This window comes from Diceros bicornis, chromosome 9 (genome assembly GCF_020826845.1).
Source record: "Diceros bicornis minor isolate mBicDic1 chromosome 9, mDicBic1.mat.cur, whole genome shotgun sequence".
NCBI lineage: Eukaryota > Metazoa > Chordata > Mammalia > Perissodactyla > Rhinocerotidae > Diceros > Diceros bicornis.
The window spans coordinates 14,409,334-14,428,308 of record NC_080748.1 but is presented as its reverse complement, the minus strand read 5'-3'; positions in this window follow the sequence as shown (position 1 = coordinate 14,428,308).

Genomic DNA, 18,975 nt, shown 5'->3' with positions numbered 1-18,975 from the left:
CCATGCCTAGAAACAGTGCAGAGGAACTGTAAAATACCAAAAGAAAAGAGGAAACCTTAAGCACAGCCATAAGGAGGAACAGACTACAGTAAAATGAGAGCAGACGTCTCAACAGCAGAAATGGAACTTAAAATATGACGGAATAATACTTACAAAGTGTGGAGAGAAAAGAATTCAACTTAGAATCCAGTATGCCACAAAACTGTTATTCAGGAATGAAAGTAAAGTAAAATATTTATAAATTTAGAAAATGGCACAATGTTACTGCAATAAACAAAAAATTAAAAAATAAATAAATAAAATAAAATAAAATAAAATAAAGCTATTATAAGAAAAAAAAAAGAAAAGAAAATGGGAGAGTCTACTACCAAGATACCGTTTCAAAAGAACTTTTAAATTATTAACTCTGAAAGGAAAGAAGATAATTATAGAGGGACAGTTGGGGATGCAAGACAAAATGGTAGACAATAAAATGGTAACTTTTTAGGTAAATCCTAACAAGTATTGCCCGTATTAAATTAGAAGGGTGGTTAAAAACCATTAAAAATTGGCTCAGCATTCCAATATCTCCCCACATCGTACCACAGTGGGAACCTCCACTCTCCTCTCAGCACCCCAGTAGCCATTCTCTGGCAGCCCTCAGAGTCTCACTCTGCCTATACTCAGCTTAGTATTTGCTCCAAATCTCAAGGGGATTTCAATGTAATTTTCTAAGGCTCTTTATGTGGGCAATTCCCACCTTCCAGTAGCCTTCCCCACAAATTCCAGCTACCTTAGCAGAACTCATTCTGAGCTCTGTGTCTTCTGCTTCTCCACAGACTGCTGTCTGTTTGGGTGCCACTTCTTCATGCTACAGTTTGGAAAGTGCCCTAGACAGAAAGCCAGCATGTGTTGAGTTCATCTTGTGTGTTTCTGTTTCTCAAAGACCACAACCTTGTGCTGCCTATTGTTCATTGCCTAAAAATGGTTGCTTCATATATTTTGTACAAGTTTATAGTTGTTTACAGCAGAAGAATAAGTTACTTTTTACTCCCTCATGGCCAGTTCTAAATCCCTAATCATGAATTTTTTTAGCCTACAGCCTTCTTTTACGGCTATAAATGATAAATTATAGCATATAAGGCTATCTATTTTCTTCAAAGCACTATTTTTATTGCGTTCCCACAAGTTTTATGTAAAGCTTTCAATGTAATTCAATTCTATGTTTTTCTTTCTTCATCATTCATTGTGATTTCTTCTTTGATACATGACATTTAAAATTGCATTTTTTAAACAATAGACGTACACAAATCTTCATAGTCACTTTACTCTTTAAAGCCACAAACAGGGAACAACCTAAATGATCATCAACAGAACGGGCAAACAAATTGTTGTAAATTAATGCAGCGGCATTCTACTTAGCAATAAAAACCACTTAGCAAAAAGAATTTAGCAAGTCCTAACACCTGTAACAACTAGATGACACTCAGAAACATTATGCTGTGGAAAAGATGCCAGATATCAAAGAGAACAGATAGTATGATGCCATTTAGTAGGAAAGTCTCTAAAAGTCAAAACTCATTTATGGTGTTAGAAATCAGAATAGTGGTTACTTTGGGGCGGGGGGTGTGTCTGCAGGAATTACCTGAGGAGGAACAGTTTGGTGGTTATAAAACTTGGTGAAAAATGTATAAATGAGAGAAATAGAACTTTAAATCTTTCTTTCATGCAAACTAATTTCTAATCCCTTAATCCCAGGCATTCCTGATGCTTCATTCCCTCCTCTTGGGTTCTGCCATGGCACCACAGTTCTAATGCAGCTCCAAAGCACTGGGGGCAGGGGACACCCTGGTCCTTTGTCATTGGCCCACAGACTCCATTGCTCCTGATCGCAGAGTCCTCCTGCTACTTCTGCAACACTCTGCTCTGGGATGCCATCTTCCTGGACATACCGTGCAGTACTCCTTCCAGAGTAGAGGCATCTTTCCAGAGAAGTTACTGAGAAGCAGAGTCCAGAGCCCCTCTGCTGTACCCCCTCAGATGTCTCTATCTTTCTCCCCCTCAGCTCGAGGAAAATCTATTAGGCTTGAAGTGGGGGGCCCTGTATTCACTTCTACTTCTCCAAAGTGTTTCTTGTCCTATATTCATGAATCCTCTCCTTTTGAGCTTAGGCTTTGAGAAGTACAAGCCAAGAGAAAATATGTTTGTCAGGCAATCCTAGTTCTCCACCCGACCCCACCACTTGAATGGAGGCGTAGCTCCGAGTCAAATGTTTGGGAACTGAGAGAACAAAGAGAAAATAAAGGAAAAAAATCTACACAATAATATCAAAATACTATCTTGGTTATATTATTTTTCTATTCTCTAGCTTACTGCCTAGTGGAAAACTCAGACTCCATTTAAAATTCCAGTTATAGGGCACTCAGATATCCTTTTTCTTGAATAGGTATTGCAATGTGCTCATAATCACTTCCCTTTAAAAATGGTCCCATGAGGTTTCCCCGCACTTCCTGCTCGTCTTAAGTGTTTTCTTAACTCTGAGGGGATCAGTGATGTCACAGGATTCACATTCCTGAATGTTTACGGCCTTTAGCCACTGGAACTCCAGCTGTTGGAAACAGGATTCTCAGTTTGGATAATTTGCTTGGCACCACGCCATCAGTCTCTAACCTGTTTCTGTGGTCAACCTGATCTGAAGAACATACAAGTTACTTCCTGGCCAGAAAACGCCCACCCCTTGGTCGAGGTATTTCTGTTTCGTTCTGAAAATGGGTAAGAGTTTCTGCTCTGCTAATGGCTAAGACAGGTAAAGGACAGATGAAGTTGTTAAAAGGGTCAAGGAAAAATATCCTTTGGCAATAGTTGATGCAGCATTCTACAAAATGTACTAAAATTTAAAAATATGCAATTGTGAGCAACTTTGGTTTTGAATTACTTTTTTCCTTGACTTTCCTAAGGGCTACCTCTGACCTTTCTCCATCCCATGATCAAATCACTGCTCTAATAAAAAAAAAAAGAGGGAGAGAATTCCCATGCAGATGAGAACAAAAGAGCACAGTAGCCTTTCAATCCTATCCATTGTAATAAGTGCCCAATGTGTAAGAGTCTTGTTCAAATATAAGGACGAAGTCGACAGACTGAATTGTCTTGGTTAAGAGCAGTTAGAAATAGAGCAAATTCACTCAGTTTCTGCTTGTGTTGACTTTTCAGTTTAAGGTTGTGTGCCCATTTTCCTCTGAGGCTGGTGAGCTTCAGGGCATTTGGTTTTTATTTATCCATGATGTTCCCTGCAAGCCTTCTGGAAAAAGCTCCCAATGCCCCTCTGTTGGGTTCTCCGCCCTCATTCTCCGGTCCTCATGCTGTGGGTCACTGAGGTAGCCCATCAGCCCAGCACTGCCTCACATGGCTGAGTTTCCTAACCTGTACTCCACATACCAGGGCTAGAGGAGCTTGTTCTACACTGAAATTGTTTTCTATCCCTGTCTTGAGAGGCATATTTTGAGAGGTGTCTGGTGACAAAGAAGCAGGCAAGTGAGATGACTTGGATTTTTGCCACATTCATGGATCTTAGAGTACCAAAAAGATAAATTACTCTTTCCCAAGGTTCACCTTCTAAAATGCTGATAAACAACTAAAGTTAATTAATCTTTGCCTGCCCAACCTTTGCTGGCAACTTAGCATCAATATGCTTATTGGATATCAATGATCAGATAAGCAATAACCTCCTTACTTCACAACTAAAAACAAGAATTTACTAATCTAAGTTATCTCTGGAGGCAATGTCTTACTTTATAAGCTGATTTCTAAGTTAAACTTTAGAATTTACATAGGAAATAGTGTTTCTGATCTGATAATAGTTAATTTTGTAATTTACAATTTATGTAATTTTACATATGCTTCATTCTCTAATTCAACTAGAATAAATCAGATGAATGATTTTAAGAATTGGAGAGAGTGCTGTATACCACCTTACATTTTCCTAACATTTCTCCCAACTTTAGTCTAGGTTGGGAAGACGGTCTACGTACCAAGATTCAGCAGGTGACAGTTTTGCCAAATGTTTTGTCACTGCTAGAGGGGGTCACAGCTTTCCATCATGGAATGCCTGGATCCTCACCCATCATTGCTCTATCTCCTCTATTCAGTCATTTCCCACATCTTATGCTTGTTAACTAACTTATAGCACCCTGCTTCCAAGAATCATCCACTATCAACTATGAATACAGGGAGTTAAAGTAAAGGAATATGTCACATGTATAACATATCAAGTCTGGGGTATGTTGTTGCTGATATTTGTTCAGCTGTTGAGTGATGTCATCAGAGACCCAGGCTACTTCCACTCATCTCTTCCTCATCCTTCATGTGCAAGCTTTTGACCTCAGGCTTGTTACCTCCTTGATATTAAATAACTGGTGCAGCTCCAGCAATGCAGAAAAGGAGGTATAGGAGAAAAACAATGCCAGCTGGCTATTTTCCCTCTAAATAGAATGCAAATGCCATTCTGGAAACACCAGCAGACTTCGGCGCAAATTTCCTTGGTTATAACTACATTACCTGATCAGCTTTGTCTGCAAAAGAGGCTGGAAAAGTGGAAAAGAGGATTGTCACACTGGCCTTACAGCAATCATGATCCATCATCGGTTGATGGACGTATTAGCTCCCTGAACAAAGAAGAGTTATCTTGGTAAGGAAGAATGGAGGATGAATATTGGGAAGGTAACCAAGTGACTACTACAGTGTTCAGTCATTTTATCTTCCTTGGGGGGTAGGAATTCTTTAATTCAGTTTTTAATGCTTCTTCTCCTGATTTAGCCCCACTGAACAATGGGAAGCATTTTGGAGGAAGGGAGGATTGGGTAAGCTTGAATCCATATCTGGAAATGAAGCTTGCTAGGGGTGGGTACAAAGCTAGATTGGGGGAAGACTCTTCAGGCTGCTCGTGGTATTTGCAGTATTTTGGCAAGCCTGAAAATTAATGAGATATTAATATATAAATAATCTCAATAGTGTTATGAGCTATGAAAAAAATTAAAGCAGACTAAAAGGGTGGAGCCTACCTGGCAGGGAAGTGGGAAACAATGCAAATACTGAGTATTTCAGTTAGGACAGACACAGAAGGCTTCCCTGGGGAAGTGACTGTTAACTTGAGACATGAGTTATGAGAAGGCAGCAGTCATGCAAGATCTGGGGTGCAAGCATTCTAGGCAGAGGTGATAAGTGCAAAAGTCTTAAAAGTCTTAAGTTGAGAATGAGCTTGGTCTATTTGACCAGAGTGGAGTAAGCAAAGAGGAGAGTGATATTAAACATGGGAGAGGGTGGTAAAAAAAAAAAAGAGAAGATCTAGGTAATGTGGGGCTTCATAGGCATCGGAAGGAATTTGAAGTTTAAGTGCAGTGAGAAACAAGATAGTGACATAATCTCATATTTGTTGGCAATGTACAAGGGGCACTAAAGCATTCGTGGAATAAATCAGAAATATATGTCAGTTAACTCAGGTCTCTTTACATAACTAGCCAAATGTAAATTGGTTTCACTGTCACTCAAGGAAAAAATATTTTTGAGAGAAAAAAATGAAACATTCCTCATTGCTGCCACCTCCAAAAATATAAATGTTGAACAATCATTGGTTAAAATGATGGACAGGTTAAAATGATAGTCACTTTGGGAAATTAATCTGTCTTCATGCAATGGCTAGCTTTAGGTGGCCTCTTAAGAAGTGCTTTTTCAAAGACAAGTGGAAGAGTGGACTTCCGGTTTCCAGTCCAGCATGTAAGGAGCTTGAGAGTCATCATTCCAGTCCTCACTACAGGAAGAAAAGCTGAAGAAACTGGAAATCAATAATTCTTCTTAGATCCATCAGAGAATTGAGGTCATGGGGCAAACCATTACTCTCAAAATTGGAGGGACAGATAGACTGATATAGAGAATCACAATTTACTCAAGTAGAAACCCAGGAGCAGAAACCACCCCTAGAGTAAGTACTGGGGTAGAAAAATTTACCATGTAACTAATGAATATCTGGAGGCTCAGAGTAGACCAGAATGAGAGTTAAGACCTCCAGAGGCCCAGACTAGGAGGACCCATACACGTTTGTGAGTTTTATCTTTAGGAGCCCTACCAGATTCTCACTGTGAAGATCAGAGAAAAATCTCCTCATCCTTCTGGTAGGAGGAGAAGAAAAGCAGCCACTTTAAGATACACACAGGGTATTCTATTTTTAAAAGGTCTGTCCTCAAGGAAACCTATTTTATCAGAGCTTTGCTGACCTGGGGAAAGGGAAATATATAACTGCAGCCAACTGTAGTCTTCTGTGTGAGGGAAGGGAAATATTCAGCTCTTGCCCCCTCTAGAGTTCTTATCTCACCCAAGGGGGATGTGGATACTGAGAAGTACTGTGAAGGTCAGAGCTCGGGAGCGCAGGCACACTAAAAGACTGAAACCTCATCACAGGACTATAGAACACATCCCTCCTCTGCCACACACACACTTGAATACCACATAAATAGGGCTCTGTAGCATAGCAGTGGATTATAACATAAAGAACTTCATATCTCACCTTATTTAAGAAGAAATCTCTAGGGAAACTAAAAGACAACAGTGGAGACAAAAACAAGGACATCAGAGGAAAGGTCAGCCTCTGACATCTACATCTATAGCAAACAGTAAACACAGCCCAAATCCTACCTAAATAAACATAAAATCTCACACTAAAGGCCTATTTACTGCAATTCTTTTTACCCGGTACATCATGTTAAGCTTGTAACAAAAAATTTCAATGTACACTAAAAGGAAAAAAACCTCCACAACTTGCAGAGACACAGCAAGCCTAGGAACTGCGTCCAGATATGGCAGATATGCTGGAATTATCAGGTCAAAAATTGAAAACAACTATGATAAATATGCTAAAGGCTCTAGTGGAAAAAGTAGACAACATGCAAGAAGAGATGGGTACTGTAAGCAGAAAAATGGAAACTCTAAGAAAGAATCAAAAGGAACTGTTAGAAATCAAGAACACTCTAAGAAAAGTGAAGAATGCCTTTGATGGTCTCATCAGTAGAATGGACGTGGCCAAAAAAAAATCAGTGAGCTTGAAAAAATGTCAATAGAAACTTCCAAAACTAAAATGCAAAAGGAAAAAAGAGTAAAAGAAATGGAATAGAATATTCAAGAACTGTAGGACAACATATGCATAATAACATATGCATAATAGGAATACCAAAAGGAGAAGAAAGAGATAAAGGAAGCAAAGATTTTCCAAAATTAGTGACAGGCATGAAAGCACAGATCCAGGAATCTCAGAGAACAATAAACAGAACCAAATAACCTATACATAGGCATATCATATTCAAACTACAGAAAACACAAAGAGAAAATTCTGAAAGAAGCCAGAAAGGGAAAAAAGAAATCTTACCTATAGAAGAGCAAGGATAAGAATTACATCAGACTAACCTTCAGAAACCATGCAAGCAAGAAGACAGTGGAGTGAAAATTTTAAAGTGTTAAAAGAATAAATCCACCAACTTAGAATTCTATATCTTGTGAAACTGTCCTTCAAAAGTGAAGGAGAAATAAAAACTTTTTCAGAGAAACAAAAATTGAGGTAATTTGTTGCCAGTAGACCTGCCTTGTTAGAAATGTTAAAAGAAGTTCTTCAGAAAAAAAAAATTCTTCAGAAAGAAGGGAAATTACATATGTCAGAAACTTGGATACACATAAAGAACAGAAGAACATTAGAGAAGCTATAAATGAAGGTAAAATGAAATCTTTTATTTTTATTATTCTCAGTCAACCTAAGAGATGAGAGAAAATGGAATCATATAAAATGTCCAATTAAAACCAGAGAAGGCAGAAAAAGAGTGGAATACAAAAACAAACAAATAAAAACCAAGGACAATGAATAGAAAATTGTAACAAATGTACAGATATAAGTCCAATTACAGTCACTCACTGCATAACAACATTTTGGTCAATAATGGACCACATACATGATGGTGATCGAATAATATTTGTACCATATAGCCTAGGTATGTAGTAGGCTACACCATCTAGATTTGTGTAAGTACACTCTGTGATGTTCACACAATGATGAAATTGCTTAATGACGTGTTTCTCAGAACATAGCCCCATCATTAAGCCACACACGACTGTGTGTAAATAATCACTTTAAACATCAACAGTCAAACTAAGTGGAGAGATATTCCATGTTCATGGGTAGGAAGTCAATATTGTCATGATGTCAGTTCTTCCCAGCTTGATCTATAAATCCAGTGCAATCCCAGTCAAAATCCCAGCAAGTTATTTTGTAGATATCAATAAACTGATTCTAAAGTTTATGTAGAGAGGCAAAAGATCTAGAATAGCCAAAAGAATGTTGAAAGAGAACAAAGTTAGAGGACTGACACTACCTGACATCAAGACTTACTATAAAACTATAATAATCCAGATAGTATGGTATTGACAAAAGAACAGACAAATAGATCAATGGAACAGAATAGAGAGCCCAGAAATAGATCCACATAAATACAGTCAACTGATCTTTGACAAAGGAGCAAAAGCAATACAATGGAACAAATATAGTCTTTTCAATAAATGGTACTGGAACAATTAGACATCCACATGCAAAAAAAGAATCTAGACCTAGACCTTAAAACTTTCACAAAACTTAACTCAAAATGGATTGTAGACCTAAATGTAAAATTCAAAATTATACAACTTCTAGGAGATAACATAGGAGAAAACCTAGATGAGCTTGTATATGGCAATGACTTTTTAGATACAGCACCAAAGGCACAATTTGTGAAAGAAATAATTAATAAGGTGGACTTCATTAAAGTTAAAAACTTTTGCTCTGCAAAAGACAATGTCAAGAGAACAAGTAAGTGTATAAAAAGATGTTCAACATCATGTGTCCTTAGAGAATTGCAAATTAAACTAACAATAAGATACCACTACATACCTATTAGAATGACTAAAATCCAAAACAGTGACAACACCAAATGCTGGCAAGGGATGTGGAGCAGCAGGAACTCTCATTCATTGCTAGTAGGGATGCAAAATGGTTACAGTCACTTTGGAAGACTGTTTGACAGTTTCTTACCAAACTAAATACACTCTCACCATACAGTCCAACAATTGCATTCCCTGGTATTTACCTAAAGGAGTTGAAAACTTATGTCCACACAAAAACCTACATACAGATGTTTATAGTAGCCTTATGTATAATTGCCAAAACTTGGAAGCAACCAAGATGTCCTTCAGTATGTGAAAGGATAAATAAACTGGTAAATCCATACAATGGAATATTATTTGGCAATAAAAATAAATGTCATCAAGACAGGAAAAGATGTGGAGGAATCTTAAATGCATATTTCTAAGTGAAAGAAGCCAGTCTGTAAAGGTTACATTCTGTATGATTCTAACCATATGACTTTTTGGAAAAGGCAAAACTATGGAGACAGTAAAAAGATCAGTGGTTGCCAGGGATTTGGGAGGCAGGGAAGGAGGGAGGGAAGAATAAGTGAAACACAAGGGATTTTTAGGGCAGTGAAACTATGCAGAATGACATTGTAATGGCAGATACATGTCATTACACATTTGTCCAAACTCACTAAAGGTACAACACAAAGGGTGAACACCAAAGTAATGTATGGGCCTTATAATAATATATCAATATTGGCTCATCAATTGTGAGAGCATATATGGGAACTCTGCTTTCTACTCAATTCTTCTGTAAACTTAAAATTGTTCTAAAAATAAAGTCTGTTGATAAATAATAATAACTGAAGGCATCCCTCTATATCTTTCTCCAACTTGTCTGCAGAAGCATGCAATTCTAGATTTTCTTGAGGTCTGTCCTTTGCCCCTGGCCTCCTTGGTCTTTTTGTTTGTTTGTTTTGTTTTGGTTTGGTTTGGTTTTGGTTTTGGTGAGGAAGAGTAACTCGAGCTAACATCTGTGCCAATCTTCCTCTATTTTGTATGTGGGTCGCCACCACAGTATGGCCACTGACAAGTAGTGTAGGTCCGTGCCCAGAAACCAAACCCAGGCTACTGAAGTGGAGCATGCTGAACTTAACCACTAGGCCACAGGGCCCGCCCCAGGCCTCCTTAGTTTTAAGCCATGAAACTCAGTTTACCTTCTTCAGTTGCTTTTTTACATAACCTTTATGGCTTCAATTTTTTATTAGTTATAGTTACCATAACATACACTATTCTTCAGATAATTGTATGGTGGTCATGTTTCTTTTAGTCATAAGTTTGCTCTTTTTGCAAATGAGGTTTTCGGAAACATAAATATGAACACTATTGGCTTAAAGCTTTGAATCTCTTAGATGCAGATTCTAAAAGCTGTAACTCTCTAAATGGTGGTAAAACAAAATAAATTAAGCCTCCTCTTTGAAAAGAGAAGCTATAAAATCAGAAATATGAGTATCCCTTTAAGAAGAGGATCAGATTTTGGTGTGAAAAAAGTAGGGAGGAATCCCCTTAAATTTGAGAGTCCTGAGTTTTTGAGGTGTTGTGTTGTAAATCCTTCTATGTGCTGATTAGAAAATGGAATTTAAAGCCTAGTAAACTTAACAAAGAGCTCTAGTGAGATAACTAGTCAGTTGAAGAAACAGTGTCCAACGCATTTGTGCTGTACTCTCCATCGTAAGTGCCTGCTTTCTTTCCATTCAGTGAAAAGAAAGACTCGTGATGTCAAATAGCTTTATGACAAGACTTTGTCTGAAAGTGTAAACCTTTATATTTGTGTGGACAGCATTGTTTGGAGAAAAGTTTTAGATGATTGCAAAAAAGTGAAAAACAGGTAGGAGATAAAGATAGTTTATTAATTGTATTTATTGCTAATCACACCAGACAGAACTGATCTTAGAATAAACTTGCTAAGTTTTTAAATTTTTTCTCTCTATAACTTGGATCTTTCAATTCACATGCACCATAAAAACAAATCAGTATAATTTTTGAGTTTTGAGGTAGCAGCTTACCTGTTTTCTCCCTGCTGTTATTGACTATAATATGATTGAGTGAACTGAAAGTGCTCCTGATGATTTGAAAATCTAAAACACAACTCAGAACATTGTCCAATCTTTGGCACTAATACTAGCCATTTAAAAAGCACAAGAAGGCACTAGGAGGTTTTGCGATGATAATCAATGGGATAATGCAATAGTAATGATTGTATAGAGAGGTATGAAAGTACTAAAAGGGGAAAATGATGTAGAATGGAAGATCTGAGATCCTAAACGCCACCATTTCCCTCCCTGTAAACTAGCCCTCATTCCAAAGTCCATATTCCTGCCTCTAACACAGTCAATCTCATCAGATGCATGCAGAATTTTGGTGTCATCCTCAAATCTTTTCTCCCTATCTGGCTTTTAGGATCCTCTTCTCTATGATACTCTGGAGATTACAAAAAGACATTCCCAAAGATACTCTGGAATTAGTGTCCATTGAGCCTATAGGAACTCAAACTTTGATCTGACCCCAGATACAAAGGGCAATGGATATATAGCATGTATCCTTGAAGATCAGAACCTATCACAGTAGGCAGACCCAACTGAGGCCAAAGAAGAGCTGTCCCGTGAACCGAATTATCTGGAAAGGACCTGAACTGCTTATAATAAAAAGCTGGACTAAACTAAATAAAAGGTGGAATAAAAAATGGTATAAGATTGGGGCCAGCCCAGTGGCTCAAGCAGTTAAGTGCGTGCGCTTCGCTGCCCCAGCCCGGGGTTTGCCAGTTCGGATCCTGGGCTCGCACCAATGCACCGCTTGTCAAGCCATGCTGTGGCGGCGTCCCATATAAAGTGGAAGAAGATGGGCATGGATGTTAGCCCAGGGCCAGTCTTCCTCAGCAAAAAAAAAAGGAGGATTGGCAAATGTTGGCACAGGGCTGATCTCCTCACAAAATAAATAAATAAATAAATGGTATAAGATTCTATGAGAACAGTAAGTCCTACTGGATTACATCATGGTATTACCTCATAGCATGCATGGTAGCTACCCTATCATTGACTTTTTCATTGTCTATTCACTCTGGGGTGCCTCAGTCTATCATATTGGCCACTTAGGATTTGCTTCTCTCCGTGATTTCACATTGAGAGACTTAAATCAATTGGGCAGAAGCTTATGTGTGGCTGGTGCCATGCCCCATTCCTGCCAGCATCTCTTGCCTCAACACCTGCTGCCTCAATCCCTGCTACCTTGCTTATAACTGGGCAACTCCTACTTCTAGTCAATCAACAAGTCACATATCCTACATTCCTCGTTAGAGCAGGAACTCAGGCATTCATTATACATTCATTCTTTTGCCTTCATTCCTTTTCTCTCTCTCTGTCTTTTTGTTGTTGTTAACATCCATCACCACACATAGTTTTTTCTTTGAAAATTTTTGAGATTTACTCTCTTAGCAACTTTCAAATAAGCAATACAGTATTATTAACTACAGTCATTATGTTGTACATTACATCCCCAGGATTTATTTATTTTATAACTGAAAGATTGTGCCTTGTGATCACCTTCATCCATTTTGCCCACCCCCTAAGCCCTGCCTCTACTGCCTTTGGCAACTACTAACCTGTTCTCTATATCTATGAGTTGGGTTTTTTTTTAATTTAAAAAAATTTTTTTTATTCTCTATATAAGTGAGATCATGTGGTATTTGTCTTTATCTGTCTGACATTTCAATTAGCATAATGCCCTCAAAGTTTATCCATGTTGTCACAAACGGCAAGATTTCATTATTTTTTATGGCTGAGTAATATTCTGTTGTGTGTGTGTATGTATGTGTATATATATATATATATATATATATATATATATATATATATATACATATACAGCACATTTTCTTTATCCATTCATCCATTGATGGTAGCTTCCATTTCTTGGCTATTGTAAGTAATGCTGCAATGAACGTGGTGATGCATACACCTTTTTGTGTTAATGTTTTGGTTTTGGAATTGCTGGATCATATGGTAGTTCTATTTTTAATTTTTTGAGGAACCTCCATATTATTTTCCATAGTGACTGCACCAACTTACATTCCCCCCAACAATGTATAAGGATTTCCTTTTCTCCACATCTTCACCAACTCTTGTTATCTCTTGTCTTTTGATAATAGCCATTCTAACAGGTGTGAAGTGATATCTTATTGTGGTTTTGATTTGCATTTCCGTGATGATTAGCAATGTTGAGCATCTTTTCATGAACCTGTTGGCCATCTGTATGTCTTATTTGGAAAAATATATATTCAGATCCTCTGCCCATTTTTTAATTGGATTGTTTGTTTCTTTGCTTTTGAATTATATAAATTCTTTATATATTTTGGATATAACCCTTGTCAGATATATGATTTGCAAATACTTTCTGCCATATGGTAGGTTGTCTTTCATTTTGTTGATGGTTTCCTTTGCTATGCAGAAGCTTTTTAGTTTGATGTAGTTCTATTTGTTTATTTTTGATTTTGTTGCCACTGCTTTTAGTGTCAAATCCAAAAAATCATCACCAGACCAATGTCAAGGAGCTAATCACTTATGTTTTTTTCTAGGAGTTTTATGGTTTCTAGTCTTATGTTCAAGTCTTATGTTCTAGTCTTATGTTCAATTTTGACTTAATTTTTGTGTATGATGTAAGATAGTGGTCCAGTTTCATTCTTTCGCATGTGGCTGTCCAATTTTCCCAACACCATTTGTTGAAGAGACTGTCCTTTCTCCATTGTATATTCTTCATTCCTTTGTCATAAATTAATTGGCCATATATGCATGCATTTATTTCTGGGCTCTCTATTCTGTTACATTGATCTATGTGTCTGTTTTTATGCCAATTCCATTCTGTTTCGATTACTATAGATTGCAATATAGTTTGAAAGCAGGGAGTGAGATGCCCCCAGCTTTGTTCTTTTTTCTCAAGGTTGCTTTGGCTATTCAGAGTTTTTGTGGTTCCACACGAATTTTAGGATTGTTTGTTCTATTTCTGTGAAAAGTGCCATAGGAATTTTGATAGAGGTTGCATAGAATCTGTTTATCGCTTAGGTAGTATGGACATTTTAACAAGATTAATTCTTCCAATCCATGAGCATGGAATATCTTTCTATTTATTTGTGTCTTTTCAACTTCTTTCATCAGTGTCTTATAGTTTTCAGTGTACAGGTCTTTCACCTCCTTGGTTAAATTTATTCCTGGGTATTTTATTCTTTGGATGCAATTGTAAATGGGATTGTTTTCTTCATTTCTCTTTCTAGTAGTTTGTTATTACTGTATAGAAATGCAACAGATTTTTGTATATTGATTATTATCCTGCAATTATTGAATTTGTTTATCAGTTCCAACAGTTTTTCAGTGGAGGTTTTAGGGTTTTCTATAATATTCTTTTTCTCTTCTTACCTTCATTTATTTTCATCTTTGTAGTCCAATTTCTTTATACCTTGTCCCTGGACAAATCTCTCCTAACCATTCTTCCTATGCTTTGAACTTTTCCCCCTGTAATTGATCTTAAATAATACAGCTGTTTAGCTTCCTAATTTATTGTTCTATACACTCTCTCCCTGCTCTGAATCATTCCATGTATCCTATTAATTATCAGAAATATTCAACCTCTCTGCAGGGCATCCATTTCCTCTATAGTCTGGCCCCTGTCTCCCTCTGTTCCAGCCTTATTTCCTCCCCACACAGACATGAACTGTCTGTTCCATAAAAACTGGCCTGGTCATTTTAACCATTCAGAGGAAGGACTTATCCCAGCTCTTCCTAATCTACTCACATGGATGGATTAAATGAGAAGCAAGAACTTTAAAGGGTCTGAGATTTTACCCTACTTATAACTTAATAAGTTAATTTGCTACAGTTTCCTGGATGCTTGTAGAAGACACAAGACTCCTGGATCAGAGGCAAAGGACTTTGTTACTCAGAGCAATAAAAGTAACCATACTATAAACATTTTCCTGTGCTAGTTTCTTGAGCTCCAATTCCTACAGGGCAACACAGGAAGGGCCAGGTTACATCAGCATACATGGTCACTTGTATTATAAGAGAGGAACCCTGAGTTTGGGAAACCAAACCTTTTATAATGGGCAGTAATCATGTTAGCTGTTACTCCTGAGGTAGACACTATCTTTCTAGGCACTTCTCTATATGAAAATTATTGAAAAGATAGTCCATAACAAAGGGAGTTGGTGCCTCTGCTCTCAAGATGTTCAAAACCACAAGAGATCCATGGATCATTGTCTACCAACAATGGGCCTTCTTAATACCTAATTGTTGAAAAAGGAGAAATGTTGATTTATTGGTGAAGTGGACAAATAAGGTTGTAATGCGCTCTCGAGTCAAACATCACCAATCAATTTAAAGCGCTTTAGCCTAGTGCCTAGCCAACAGTAAGTGTTCAATATACTTTCTCTCATTTGGTTGCTCTTGTTAAGTAAGAACAATAACTGTACATCTCCTAATTCGCTACCCTTGGTCTTAGAACAGGAGGTCTTCTCAGTCAGCATTTGTCTCAGGATAGACATGATTGGTGATTGTTGAGGGCTGAATTGTATACCCCCAAATTCATATGTTAAACTCCTAACCCTCAGTACTTCAGAATGTGACTGTATTTGGAGATAGGGTCTTTGAAGAGATAATTAAGTTAAAATAAGGCCTTTGGGGTGGGCTCTTATCCAATATGACTGGTGTCCCTAAAAAGATTAGGACACACATACAAAGAGGGAAAACCATGTAAAGACATGGGAAGAAGATGGTCATCTATAAGCCAAGGAGAGAGACACAGAAGAAACCAACCCTACCAACACCTTGATCTTGGACTTCCAGCCTCCAGAAATATAAGAAAATAAATTTCTGTTGTTTAAGCTATCCAGTCTGTGGTACTTTGTTACAGCAGCCCAGCAAGTTAATACACTGATGAATGAAATATGAATGAACCTTCTGAGATCTGGCATGGGCTGAATCTAGGCCCTGACCAAATAGTTTGTTCTAAGGAAAACTAGTGTCAGGTGTGGTCTCAAACATTATCTGAACAACCAAGAATATACACCTTGTGGTTCCCCTGTTGGCCAGAACTCCATGTTTTCACAGTGTTCCTACCCACCCCTCCACATATCCACCACTCTGTAAGCAAAATCAGGGCCATTTCCCTTAGGATGTTACAACAGAGTTGGAGGCTTACCTGACTATTTCAGCTTCTCAGGGAGACCAAGTTTGGTACCTCTATGAACTAAATCATCCTTGCAAATAAGTCAGCAATAACAAGTACAAAGTTGTTACCTGCAGTTAAAAAACAAATTTGATATTCATTCTCTTCTCCTCCTCTCCCTAGGCTAGATAATTAAAAACTATAATTATGTATGAAAAAGGCCTCTACAGTTACCAGGAGGCTTCACACATATTGCTATTTCTGCTATTAATCACATGGCCTGCATGGTTCAGAATGCCTCTACAATTCCTCTCTTATTATCCAGGCTTTCTTCTCCCATCAAGGCCTTCCTTCAGTCCTTAGAGAGAGTACTTTATCACCTGAAAATTTTTATCATTATTGTTTTGTGTATACTTACAGCACACACTCTCATGCAAATTGTTTTGTGGACATCATCTCCCCTCAGAAAGATTTTCAATTTTAGATCAAATAGATTGCAGAGCCCATTATATAGTTTTTAAATTAATAGACTTGATTTTTTAGAGCAGTTTCAGGTTTACAGGAAAATTTAGCAGAAAGGACAGAGAACTGCCATCTACCCTTCCTCCCATCACCACTTTCCCCTATTATTGTTAACATCCTGGACTAGTGTGGTCCATTTGTTACAATTGATGAACCAACATTGAGACATTATCATTAACTAAGGCCAATAGTTTATATAAACATTCACTCTTTGTGTTTTACAGTTCTATAGATTTTGGTAAATGTATAACAGCACATATATATCCACCATTGCAGTATCGTACAGAATAGTTTCACTGCCCTAAAAATCTGTTTTCCACCTGTTTACGCTTTCCTCTATCCTTCTGAGTCCCTGGAAACCACTGGCCTTTATTGTCTCCATAGATTTGCCTATGTCAGAATGTCACATAGTTGGAATCACATAGCATGTAGCCTTTTCAGACTGGCTTCTTTCATTTTAGAAATATGCATTTAAGGTTCCTCCATATTTTTTCATGACCTGATAAGTTGACCTCATTATATTTTTAGCACAAGACTCTGCTCATGGCAAATTCTCAATAAATATTATTTGAGGGCCGGCCCCGTGGCTTAGCGGTTAAGTGCGTGTGCTCTGCTGCTGGCGGCCCGGGTTGGGATCCTGGGCGTGCACCGACGCACCGCTTCTCCGGCCATGCTGAGGCCACGTCCCACATGCAGCAACTAGGAGGATGTGCAGCTATGACATACAACTATCTACTGGGGCTTTGGGGGGAAAATAATAAATAAATAAAATCTTTAAAAATATTATTTGAGTTAATGTTGTCGTTGTCTCCTATTAAGCATAGCTTCATGGAGGAAGCGTCATTTGAGCTGATCTTTGAAAGATGAGCAGGATTTATAAATGAAGAGGCAGATGTAGGCTAAGGCATTCTAGCTGAGGAAGAACATTAGCAAAGCCACACAGGTAATCTTCCTGCTCTTCTGAGGCTCATGCTCTTTGCCTATACTTCCCTCTACCTCCTCTCATTGCTATCACATTATCCCTTCACTGAGCACCTGGCTTGAAGTCTTTCTTTCTACCTTATGGTTTATCACTTTACTGGATGTTTTCAGTGTCCATGTGTTGATCCAAGCAATATCCTGTTGGCATTTTTAAATTCTCATTTAACACATGAGTAAAATAAGCCTCAGAAGAGTTGAGTCAGGTGCCTGAGATCTCAGTTACTAAGAGGCAGAATTGGTATCTAAACCTAGATCCTTATGTTCCTTAAACACCACAGTGGCATTTTATGCCCCCAAGGGTTAACATCAACCCAGAGCCAGTGAAGACTCAGTTGTGGCCCCAGTGTATGCTTTGAACCAGTAACCGATATATGGTGCTGTTTCTCCCATAGCCAACATGCATGGGTCCTGGATCCAAGTGGTGGAGCTGGGCATGGCCACGTTCACTGTTACACCTCATGGCACACCGAATTTTTGCTTTCTATCCCGGCAACCAAGGGAAGAATGTTTCTACCAGGGAAAACAACAACAATCCCAGTAAATTGGAATTAGGACTGTCACTGGGCTGTTTGGGCTCCTCATGTTCTTGAACTTATAGACAGAGGAGAGGTTGATTTACTGGCTGTGGTGAATGATCTCAACTTCCAGTGGGGAATCAGGTGCTGCTACACAAATGCGGCAGAGGAGACCAAGTCTGAAATCTCGGTGATTCTCTGTATCATAGGGAGGCTGACTCCTACAGGCTGTCTGGGAAACACCGGGGGGTGGTTGCAGGGTGCGAGAAAGGGGCAGTCGGGGTCTTTCTGCCCCTCCTTGTCTGTCTTTGGTGGTGGTGGCATCTCCAGTACTCCTTATTCATTATTGGTCTGTTTACATTTTCTATCTCTTCATGATTCAGTCTTGGTAAGTTGTGTGTTTCTAGGAATTTATCCGTTTCTTCTAGGTTATCTAATTTGTTGTGTATAATTGGTCATGGTAGCTGTGTCACTCTGTGGCTCCAGTTCTTCCTGACAGGCCTGTCATGGTTCCAGCTTCTGCCAGTGACCCTGAACGCTGGACTCTGCTTATACCACTGCCTCTCTTTAGCCTCCAGCCAAAGGGTAGTAGTGGCTTTTTGCTGTTGCTAATCTCTAGACACTGTCACTGTCCCATGGTTGGTTTTTTAGCTCTTCCATTACTTATGTACCAAATTCCCTGTGTTAAATTCTCTTTGTTTTAGATACCCAAGGTGGTGTCTCTTTTTCCTGCTTTTATCTTTTCACTTATACAGACTCTATTCTCTTATTAAACTATATGTAGTCTCTCTAGAAAATATCAGCCTCTCTAACGAATGTGGTTACTATCTAAACACTGAAGATTCCCAGA